This window comes from Thalassophryne amazonica, chromosome 21 (assembly GCF_902500255.1).
Source record: "Thalassophryne amazonica chromosome 21, fThaAma1.1, whole genome shotgun sequence".
Lineage (NCBI taxonomy): Eukaryota > Metazoa > Chordata > Actinopteri > Batrachoidiformes > Batrachoididae > Thalassophryne > Thalassophryne amazonica.
Window position 1 is genome coordinate 25017143 of NC_047123.1, and position 11893 is coordinate 25029035.

General features: G+C 40.0%; 1 pseudogene; it reads right to left on the reverse strand.

Annotated features, from left to right (window-relative positions):
- Positions 1–6625: 6625 nt before the first annotated feature.
- On the reverse strand, positions 6626–9813 carry LOC117503593 (annotated as a pseudogene).
- Positions 9814–11893: the final 2080 nt, after the last annotated feature.

The window sequence follows — 11893 nt, forward strand, 5'->3', positions numbered from 1 at the left end:
GGCTGTCATTACATCATCAATAAATGCACAAGTTTACGTTGATATTTTGGACACTTTTCTTATCCCATCAATTGAAAGGATGTTTGGGGATGATGAAATCATTTTTCAAGATGATAATGCATCTTGCCATAGAGCAAAAACTGTGAAAACATTCCTTGCAAAAAGACACATAGGGTCAATGTCATGGCCTGCAAATAGTCCGGATCTTAATCCAATTGAAAATCTTTGGTGGAAGTTGAAGAAAATGGTCCATGACAAGGCTCCAACCTGCAAAGCTGATCTGGCAACAGCAATCAGAGAAAGTTGGAACCAGATTGATGAAGAGTACTGTTTGTCACTCATTAAGTCCATGCCTCAGAGACTGCAAGCTGTTATAAAAGCCAAAATACTAGTGATGTGTTGGAGCATTCTTTTGTTTTTCATGATTCCATAATTTTTTCCTCAGAATTGAGTGATTCCATATTTTTTTTTTTCCCTCTGCTTGGTCTAAAAAAGTAACCGTTACTGACTGCCACAATTTTTTTTCTTGATTTCTTATTGTGTTTCTTAAAGCCAGAAAGTTGCCATTTGAAATGACTTTAGTTTTGTGTCATGTCTGTGATCTGCTTTTTTTTCTACAAAATTAAACAACTGAATGAACATCCTCCGAGGCTGGTGATTCCATAATTTTTGCCAGGGGTTGTACTATCACATCCCAGATCACGTCAAGGGAATGATGAGTACAGTAGCTACTTAGAAGGGATCAAGCACCAGTTTAAGACTAAGGACTGCATCACACAGTAGCAGCACCTCCAGAGAGGGATTGTCACCAGATGCACAGTCTCCCCATCCTGTTTGTCATGGGCATGAACCTCATCATCAATGAAATGGAAAAGGAAACCAGAGGCCCAGTGATGCATTCAGGGGTCCAACAATGAGCAATCAGGGGTTGCATGGATGACCTAACAATCACAACATTGTCCCATGTGCAGGCAAGATGGATCTTAGTGAATGTTGATGTGGTGGCAACATGGGCAAGAATGACATTCAAGCCAAGAAAATGGAGAACATGATTATTAGGAAGGGCAACATCAACAACAAGTACAATCTGCTCATTCAAGGCGAGATCATTCCATCCATCAAGGATAATCCCATCAAGTATCTGGGAAAGTGGTACAACAAGTCACTAAGGGACTGCAACAATGTCCGCAGCACTGAGAAGCAAGTAGACGTTTGGCTGAGGAACACTGAGAAATCTGGACTCCCAGGGAAGTTTAAGCATGGCTGTACCAACATGGCCTGCTCCCCAGACTGATGTGGATGATGACCGTGTATGAAGTCCCACTTACAGCAGTGGAAGGAGTGGAACAAAAACTCAACATGTACCTTAGATGGTGGATGGGAATCCTTCCAAGCTTCACATCAGTCAGGTTGTACATCAGATCAGGGCAACTACAACTGCCCCTCTTGTCACGTTCCATGTGGCAAAGTATTGGGTTGCTATGACCTCCAGGGAGTCAGGAGATAACAAGGTCAGGGAAGCTAGAGTAAAAACCAGGTCAGGATGAAAGCGGGAGGCCTCAGCATCATTAGCCCAAGCAGAAGGGAACCTCAAACTCAAAGACATTATCAGAGCACTATGCATGGGAAGGCAAGGTCTGGGAATGACCTGCTTCCAAAGGTGGTGAAAAGCCAACCCTTTGGAGAGGAAAACCATGGTCCTGGCAGAAATAAGGGATTTAGAGAAAGAGCAGAGGAAGGCAAGAGCTGTAAAGCTAGGTTCCCAGGGAGCCTGGATAAAATACTATCTCCTCACAAGGAAACTGACATGGGCTGACCTTTAGAAGCTGTTGAGTGCTGTCTATGACACCCTTCCAACCCCTGTGAACCTACACTGATGGAGTATGAGAGACAACTCAATGTCTAAGCTCTGCAGCCAAAATGGAACCATGGCACACATCATGGCAGGATGTAAGACTCAGGAATCAGGAAAGAATCAGGAAACATCAATGCCAGAACAGGCTACCACCTGTAACATTTGTCAAGAAGGGAGCAAAGCCACCAGGACCCAATAAATCAGGGCAAGTCTCCTGCAGTCAGCTCAAGCATGGGAGCTTAGGGTAGACCTGAAGAGGATACTGGTACAGCTCAAAGTGCCATGAGAAGAAGGGTGTGAGGAGGCATTCCAGAGGAAATCTGAGTGCTACAAAGACCTGGTGCAGGATTGCAGTGACAAAGGCTGGCAGGCATGGTTGTACACAGTTGAGGTAGGGTGCAGAGGCTTCCCAGCCCAATCAGCCTAGAAGTTCCTGGCAGCTGTGGGTCTGACAGAGAGTGGGAGAAAGAAGGCAGTTGAGCTGACAGCCAGGAGAGAGTGAGCAGTGGTTGCCCACCATTGCTGACCCGCCAACAGGAGAGTGTTATGGTTAAGGGTCGAAACAGTTTGTGATTGTTGGTAGCCATCTGATAACACAACCTCCTGGCTAAGGGCTATAGCCATTGTATAATGACCGAAGGAAAAGCATCCGTGGTTGTATGTAATCAGTAGACTTGTAATTCATATCAGTTGAAATAAGTATTGCACTGTGCACACATAGGAGTGTACAAAATATAACACTAGAAAGCTACCTTAAAAAGAATGTGCATCCACAAAAAATAAATAATCTTAATGTTAATTGTTTTATGATGCCCTGAAAGCACTTCTGCACCCTTAGAGCCCTAAAGTATTTTCTTGATTTACAACACCTTAAGAACTCCCATTTTAATGTACTTTTTTTAGTGTAAAGCCCATGTGTTGCATATCAAAATATTCAGAACAATCTCAGCTTTCTGGATGTGAGACATATATTTGTCTACAACACTGATCTATTAATAGATATATAATGAAATGCTGACCAGGGCACTGGAGAGTTTCATTAGGAATTTAAGGGTTAAGCTTTAGAATACATTATATAAATCTGACAAGCTTCATTTTCAAAGCTGATTTGATGCAACTCATTTTCACTGTGACAACTTTTTGTAAGCACAGTTTTGCGATCGATAAATACGCAAACACCACATAGATTAGAACTTGGCTTCACTAGAACCAAGCCCACGTGCTCAAGAGTCAAGAGAGCTTAACCACCATCCCTCTTGTTAAATGATTATGAAGCTAACGGAAAAGAATAGAAAGTATCTGTAAAGCAAACTGAATCTAAAACTATCTGAATGTAAAAAAGGTAACTGAGAAGCTAACTGAATGTATGTCAAATGTCATGTAAAAGTAGCAGAATAAAAAGCTAACTGACAAGCCAATTTTATGTAAAACTTACCTGAATGGAAAACTAGCAGAATATAAAGTTAATTGAAAGGCTAATATAAAAATTAGTAGAATGCAAAGCTAATGGCGATGCTAATTAAAGTTAAACCTACCTGAATATACAGCTAATACAATATAAAATATAAGGATAACTGAAAAGCTAACAAAGCTAAAATTCACTTCATGTGAACCTAGTAGAATATAAAAGCTAACTTAACCTAGCACAATCTAAAACAAATTGCTTAAGCCTTAAAAATATATATATATAAAGCTAACTGAAAGGCTAATTGAGTATAAAATTTGTAAATCTAAAACCTAGATGCTAATTTAATCTAAATTGAAGAGATTATAAAACTTGCAGGATGTAAAGCTAATTGAATCAATTAGAAGTAACTAAAACAATTACATTTAAACCCATTTGCATCTGAAACTAATTGAATATAATGCTGACAAAACATAAATTGATCTTCATTTAGAACTATAACACGATGATGTCACATTAAAAAAGCTAAAACACACAAGTACTTCACTATTAGCAATAACTACAACATAATGTTTCCTATATATGTTGTATTGTATCTGGTAAGTTATACTTGTATAACTATATAATATAAGTACGTGGGATGTGCACACTTATGAGGGGTTTATTTCCCCCAGAAATTTGTTCAAAATGTGTTTCACACTGAACAAAGCAGACTAACAATACAAAAGTTGAATGTTTTGTGCTCAATGAGTTTCAAATTGTTACATTTAGACTTTGGAGTATGAAATGTAACACTGGAAGAACAACCTAATGGAACAACTAGAGTAGACAGAATATGAGTCACGGGTGGACCAACCATCACCACTCTAAAATAAGCAGGCTATAAATCAGTCATTCACTTGATCAAATAGTGATAAGCACAACACTGATCACACTGGAGCTCCCCCTACTGGTATCAAGACGTACTACAATACAAATATGCAGCTGCTCTAAAAACAGCATGAAACACAACAACAATAATAAGATGAGAATAATAATAATAAAAAAAAATCATATTCCTCACAATTATGACATAGCATATTCCCCATTTGAACTTTTTGTTTTACTATTTAATTCTTTCTCTGAGCTTGTTCAGACTGCATTTAGACCAGTTCCAAGCTTATATGCACCATGTAGATGGTAATGTAAAGGATAAAAACTATGTAAAAAGTCCAAAATGAAAATTGTATTTTCTCACAAAACATACACATTTCAGCTACATAGCCTTAGTGCATTTTTAAAGATAGATTTATGTATTTGTGCCATTAAAATACACTTGTGGAAATTTTATATTTGTAGTACAGTGCAGAGGTTTTACATATTTGCTGTGCCTCGAACTTTGGGAAATTATAATGGAAAAACTAACTATGAATAAATATAAATATCAGTCTATAAAATGGGTCACCAATTTCCACCTTTAAGAATGCATGCATTGTTTTGGTGATAAAAGTTTTAGAAATTAATTTTATGTATTTAATCAGATTTCTACCATCATATTTTTATTTATTTATTTATTACTAATGTGGTTTGTAATTGGTCAATGGTTAGGTTTTTTATTAAACAAACAAACAACACATTTTGGACATTTCAAATTTTGTTAAGATTTAATTAAAAATTTAAAGCTGAATTATTTGGGTGAACTATCGTTATCGACAGACAAGAAAAACAAAAGCAAGAAAAATATTAAAACGAGTCTGTTGCCTGAGTTACGACAGTTCTCAGCGTTTACGATCAGCAGCTTCGTGCTTTTCCGGTAACAATCTTCCAGCCCGAAACCTGACACCATCACCATGGAAACAAACAACTGCAGTCACCCAAATATGGTCAAGGAAGAGATACGAGCCAGCAGCGTGTTGACGTCACGCGGAGCACGCTCAGCGCTGCTGTGGAATCCACTGGTCTGATCTCAGAGCAGCGGTGGAACCAAGCGGAACCCCGAATCAATAACAGTCAAAGAGCTCCGGTTCTGGTTACCTCTTTTATTATTATTACTTGCATCATCTTAATAAGTAAAAAAATAAACTATATGCCATAAAATACATCTTGATAAAATTCATGAGGTGATCTTTGAAAGTAAATGTCACCATACAGGATGATATATATTTAGGGCTACATAGTAATCCTGCTTGATTTATTATTTATTTATTTTAATATTACAGCACATGTTTGTCAACATACATCATTAGACTATTGATCTAATTTCACATCACATTTAGGGATTTTTAAAAAGACAAGATCATACCTCTTGCACTAATAGGCGACTTGTTTTTTGCATGCATTTTAACACCATCTGAGAAAAATGCACCATCATTATGGAAGAAGTTATTACAATCACAGAATAAAAGTCGTCTACATTGATGTTCGATTACACAACATCAAAACTGACACAAGAATCATAGCTTACTGGCTGGTTACAACACAATTACAGTATGTTCAGTTACTGCATTATTTATTTCAGGGGTGTGGACAGAATTTTTCTCTCCTTGCCCCCCTGTTTGCTAGATGTCATTGCCACAGTTCTTCACTCTCAACCAGCTGATCAAATTCTGAAGCAGTTCTTTTGTTAGGTTTTGTTGCCAAACTGAATCATTTGTTCAGTGTTTCAGGCATTTTGAAACAGTGACTCGCTTTCTGAAGACATTTTTATTTGCATAAGTGTTTCACAAAAGCACATCATTTTCTCAAGTTGTTTAGGAGTGTTTGGGAAAATATTTCTGAAACATGCATTTTATTTCAGGTAAGTTAAGGGAGGTAATTGTGTGAAGTGTTCCATTTAGTGTTTCAAAACCCTGAATCATAGGCTTAATGAGTTGATTCACGTACCATTTATAATAAGCAGTGTTTAATTTATGTAAACAATAGTTAAATTTAGTATTTAGAATGTTTCAAAAAGTTAAAAAAAAAAGTTTTAAGCCAGTAAATTAATTATAAATAAAAAATTTTTTTCTTTCAGTGGTGTCAAAATAATGAATCATTGCCTGAAACAAATAGTTTATGTAGTGTATTAAAACACTGAATCATAGCTTCTTGTCTTTTAAAACAATGAACTGGTTTGGTACTCCAAATGAGCCTTTCAAAAGTGAAACATGGTGTGAAGCAATTTAAGTGTTCATTTAATTCATTTACTGTTTCTTGCATTTTGATACATGCATTTGATACTTTGTTTTGTGAAGTAATTAAGTTACAGTTTAGATTAGATTTTGTGAACTTATTTTCAAGTGTTTCAATTGGGTTCATTTACTGTTTCAAGTATTCAAAAACGGTGAATTTCAATTGATTCATTAATTGTTTTGAATGTTTCATAAAGTCCAGTTGATGCATTTCTGTAAAACACTTAAAACAATGAAGCAAATGTCAATTTGGCCTTCAAACAGTCAATGTCTGGAGGAATTTGTTCCTTTGTCTTCTTTCAAATTTCAAAATGAGTGACTGTTATGTGAAGCAATTGGTTTGTTTTGCTGAAAGATTCAAAAAGATGCTGTGCTGGCATCATAATATTGTGGGAGGGCTTTAAATTCCAAAACCAACCTGTCTTAGCTACACCTGTGATTTCTTTGCATTCACAAGGCTAAAAGAGTTGGTGAATCAAGACTTTCTTTGATGAAGTCAGATGCACCGAAGCTGCCTTTGAAGCTCTCACATCCATCAGCCAGTGAATCAATCTCAGAGAAATTAAAGGAAAACACTGTGCGGTAATTGCTACACGTTGGGACTGGAAGACATGAGCGTGTGTTTAAAGATTCAAGGTCATTTGCCACCGACTTGTAGAGGGTGTCCCAGTCTGGGAGGGAGAAGGGACCGCTCAGATCAATGTCAGGGACCGAGGCAGGCATCTCAGCCCCAGCTGCCACCTCCAGACTGGGCATCAGGTCATCCAGGTCCTCTCCCTTTAAGGTCTTGCAAAGCCTCCTCCCCTGCACTTGCACACAGGAGGATGTTGGAGTTGCCCAAAATGGCGGCTGCTGCAGGGATGCACGGGATGTTGTCCATGTCTGAAGCTGTGGGGGCTTCTGCAATCGGCGTACTGTTCTGTGGGCTTTTCTCCATGATGGACAACAGCTGTAGAAGAAGCCGTCTCTTCCTGCAGCACAGACTCGTCTCCAACATCCTCGTCGTCATCATTTGCAGGGAGTTTGCAGGATGCTTTGTGAGAGGCTAAGACCTGCTCCAATCTGTCCTTCTCTTTCAGCAGGTCAGCAATCTCTGTCTGGAGGGCTGATCGCTCCTCTTCAAGCTTGTCGGTTTCCTGAGATGAAAAGGATAAATAAGATGAAGGAGGGGACAAAACAACAAACATGAGCAGGCTGCAAGGTTTGATCATTACCAGCTAGGTGGCATTTATCGGGATTAATGTTGATTTGCTGAGCTTCAGGGGCGTAGCCAGGAATTGATCTTTGGGGGTGTGGGGCCCCACTGTCCACCAGTCAGTATCGTAGTGGTTCAAGCATTTTGAAATGCAGAAGAAATTTATGAAGCACTTATTTAATTTGCTCCTGAGCATTTTGGAACATCATTTTCTGAGACAAGTGTTATTTAGTTTCTAATGTTTGAAAAAGTGAAACAATTAGTGGAGGCAATTGTTTCAGTCAGTGTTTTGAGGGTTCGACATCAAGCACTTTCTGAAGCCATTATCGTATTTAGTGTTTCAAATGTTCCATAACTAGTGTTTCATCTGATGACGTTTTTAAAAAAAAAAATGTAGTTAAATCGTAAGTATGCAGTATGAAAATACACATGTTGCAGGTCATGGTCTGTCAGAGGTTTGTTTATTCAGCAAAGTCCGACTGTACATTTAAGAATATGCATTTGGCTTCTGTTGAAAAATGGGTAAAACTGCTCCTGTTTAAATCCATCGCAATCCAAACAAAAAAACAAAACATTCATTTCTTTTGAACATTTGAAATATTGAATCTGTTTCATTTAATTTCAGGCGTTTTGAAAGAGGAAATTATTTTTGATGGTTGATTATTTAGTGTCTTTTGCTTTTCAGAAACAAACGAGTCACTAAAGTGAATCAGTGGCTTGTGCATTTGAAAAGTGTTTTTGTTGTTTTTTTCTAAAAATATTTTCAAAAAATATTACTTAAGTAATCATATATTTTTCAAAGTCAGGGTGGTGGTGAACTAGTTAGTGCCCTTGGTTTCCCTGCGGGAGGTCCCCAGTTCAAACCCCACCCTACCACATTTCTCCATGCAATGGTGAGTTGCTTCAGTAAGGGTATACAGTGTAAAACTTGTGCCAAATCAACATGCAGATCCACCTTGGCTCTGCTGTGGCGATCCCAAGTGAAAAAAGAGAGCAGCCGCAGGGACTACTTTAATCGTTCATTTTCAAGCTGAATCATTGTCTGTGTGAATAGTTTCATTTTGTGTTTCAAACATTGTGAAACTGAATTACTGTATAAATTTCATTTCATTTAGCTGTTTGAGCACTTTGAAACCTTGAGGGAAATTCTCAAGCAGGCCATTCATTTTGTTTCAAGCAACTAAGAATAATATTTGATGCAATTATTAGCGTCTTCTGTTTTTGAAAAAAAAAAAACTTGAATGTACCCACAGTTTTTGTTTTTTTTTTGGTTTTTTTTTGCATTTTGAAAAGTGTTTTTACTTCTGGTTTATATTTTGAAACATTTTAAAGCAGTTTTGTTTATTTCAAAGATTTTGAAGTGGAATTGTTATCTGAAAGAATAATTGTATGTATTTTAAAAACTGAATCATTGTATGAGACATCTGTTTCATTTGATGGTTTAAAATCTTTGAAACTAGTGTTTAAGTATTCACTTGAGTTGCAAATACTTTTAAAAATCTGAATTACTGTTGAAGCTATTAGTTCATTTACAGTTTCTAATGTTTTGAAACAGTCAATTATTTTGCGTAGCAGTTATTATCCTTTTTTATATGCCATTTCTGTGTCTGGAATATTCAACGGGGGTGGTTGGGGGGGTGGGTCGGACCTGAAGTACCCCCGCTAGATGCGCTGTGCCGTTCAGACTCACAGCTTGCAGAGTGTCGATCAGCTCCCTGCGCCTGTTCCGACACTTCGCTGCAGCAATTTTATTCCTCTCTCTCCTGATCCTCTTCCTCTCCTCGTCCCTCGTTGGAGAGCTGAACCAGTCAAGGAAGATCTTATTTTATTTTATGTTATTTTCCCCGTGCCATAAAGATCCTGTCAAAGCAGCAGCTGGCACTCCAGCAGTGGCAAAATGAAACTGGCGCAGACGTCTCTCTCTCTCTCCTCTCCTCTCCTCTCTCTCTCTTCCTCTCTCTCTCTCTCTCGACGTCCTCTCTCTCTCTCAGTTCAGGCGTTAAAATGCTGCATCACTGCACGGGTCTGCCAGCCACGTGAGCGCGGCATGACTCAAAGTAATTACACATTGGCGCCAATTAGAGAATCCATTCATGGGCTACTGTAACTCTACAAGGAAAAAAAAATGGACCGATTTCATTCAAACACTGCGATGGAGAGCTGTCATGCTGATTGATTGAAATTGATTGATTGATTGACACTTGCACATCCTTGTCCCCTCCCACCGATCGTCCCTTCGCGTACCTGCTCCTTCTGTCCTTTCCTGGTTGAGGGCTTCGCCTTGTTTGCACCTGCAGGAGCGGCCGACGCACGGGTCGCGCCGTGCGCTTGGGCTTTGCGCGGCCGGACGCGGAGGAGACCGACCTGACGGCCGACGGCTGCACCGTCCACCTTAGATCCGGAGAGGTGGAGGTTGCAGTCCCAGTCGGAGTGCAGGAATCTGCAGCGCGTGGCTCAGTGTTCTGGAAAAGCCAAATCACAGAGATGGTCACGTTTACAGATGACCTTTAAATGTGCATGTTAGATTGGATAGAAATAACAACAAAACAAAACAAAAAATCTATCTAAAAAAAAAAAAAAAATCACAATAGATGATGCATCTTTGCAGAAAGTGTCTTCGTGCACTGCGTGCGTTCACGTCTTCACTATAATGTTACCAGACTGTGTGTACCTCGCCGCCGTCTTCTGGTGATGAAAGCGCGTCAGAAGGGTGCTGGCTGTGGCTGCACCCTGGGGTGTCCCCGTCAGGCGATGCCGGGCCACAGCTGGACGACGGGTCCGAGTCGGCGCACGAGTCCGGGCTCATGTTGTCATCTGATGTCATAAAAGAGCCAAATACCTGCCGTGAGCGCACCGCCGGAGCTTGGTTATTGTGCAGATAGTGAGGCCCGCCTTTTATATAGTGAGCTGGAATTTTAGAATGAAATCCGTGCGGTGGGACCGCACCATTCCTCGGGAGGGGGAAGTGAGGCAGAAACATGGGAGCAGATGTTGTTCAAATGAACGCTGATAAAACACCAGGCGTGGGGGTGGGGGGGGAATGGAATTCCCTTCGTTTAAAAATAATTGTGATTTAGTGTAGTATTTAAAAGCGTAATCCAAGGATTGTCTGCATGGAGACCCCCTGCGCCAGGAGTTGTCCACCGTCTGGACTACGTCATTTCATGTATGCATCATCTGCATCATATACATTGTGTGTCACTTCCATGTGAACACATTAACAGTGGGCAGTATGTTAGGGAATTAAATACTCTTTGAAATACAGGATCATAACTGCAATTTTTCATATTTATATATAAATTTTGTGCTTTTAGGGTTAATTCCCATGCGAGTAGATAACCTGTTTTGAAGATATCAATATTTAATCATGTGATTTATTTTAAATTTTCTGAAACACGGTTGATTCCACGCACAAGCTGCTGATCATTCCATAAGCATCAGTGTATAGATTCCACCTGTCTGCCAGTGACTAGACCTCCAGCAACAGACCCGTCGCTGTAGTAAAACAGCCAATCGCTGAATGGACCGGTCGAACCATATATGGTGTTTCCGGGAGGACGGGGCGCGCGGCGAGCGCGCAGACGACCGTGCTGTGCTGCTGCGTGTGTGGCCCACTCATCACTCTCTCATCCACACACACACACACACAGCCACGAGAGAAAGTGCAACATGCGCTAAAAGGTTCTTCTCCCGACATCCATTGTGCCTCATCGCGGCGTCATTATTGGCCGCGGAGGCGCCGCTTTTAGGGCGCGGGAGGAGGGTGAATCCCTGCAAGTTTATTTATAGGCACGAGGCTGAGAGAAGGTTTCTGTGATTGACAGCCAGTGAACTGTAATGCATCTACGTATCTGTAAGGAGGACAAAAAGTACTCAGAATAATGATTTGTTGCAAGTGGCTTGGTGCAGAGGTGGAGCTAGTAGTTCTGGTTTGGGGAAGGGGGGCATTGCCAACTAGAGTCCATCCATCCATTACTCCAATTAAGGAGTAATTGTAGGCCATCCCAGTAGTAATGTAATTTCAGGAACTACATTTTTGAATGAAATTATATAGGACCAGCCACTCTATTCTGATTGGCTGTCAACCGTTGATTTGATGATTTGAAAAGTGACGTGTTAACCGAGGCCATCAAATATGGCCATTGGGTTTGCGAAGACTTTGCATCTGTCCCTTCTCTCTGTGGCTCAGCAGTGGTGGCCGGCCCATAGGGGGGCGCTCGGCGCTGCCCTCCTAGATGTGGAGGGGAAAAGTCATAATACGTATATATATATTTAAAAAGTATTATCAG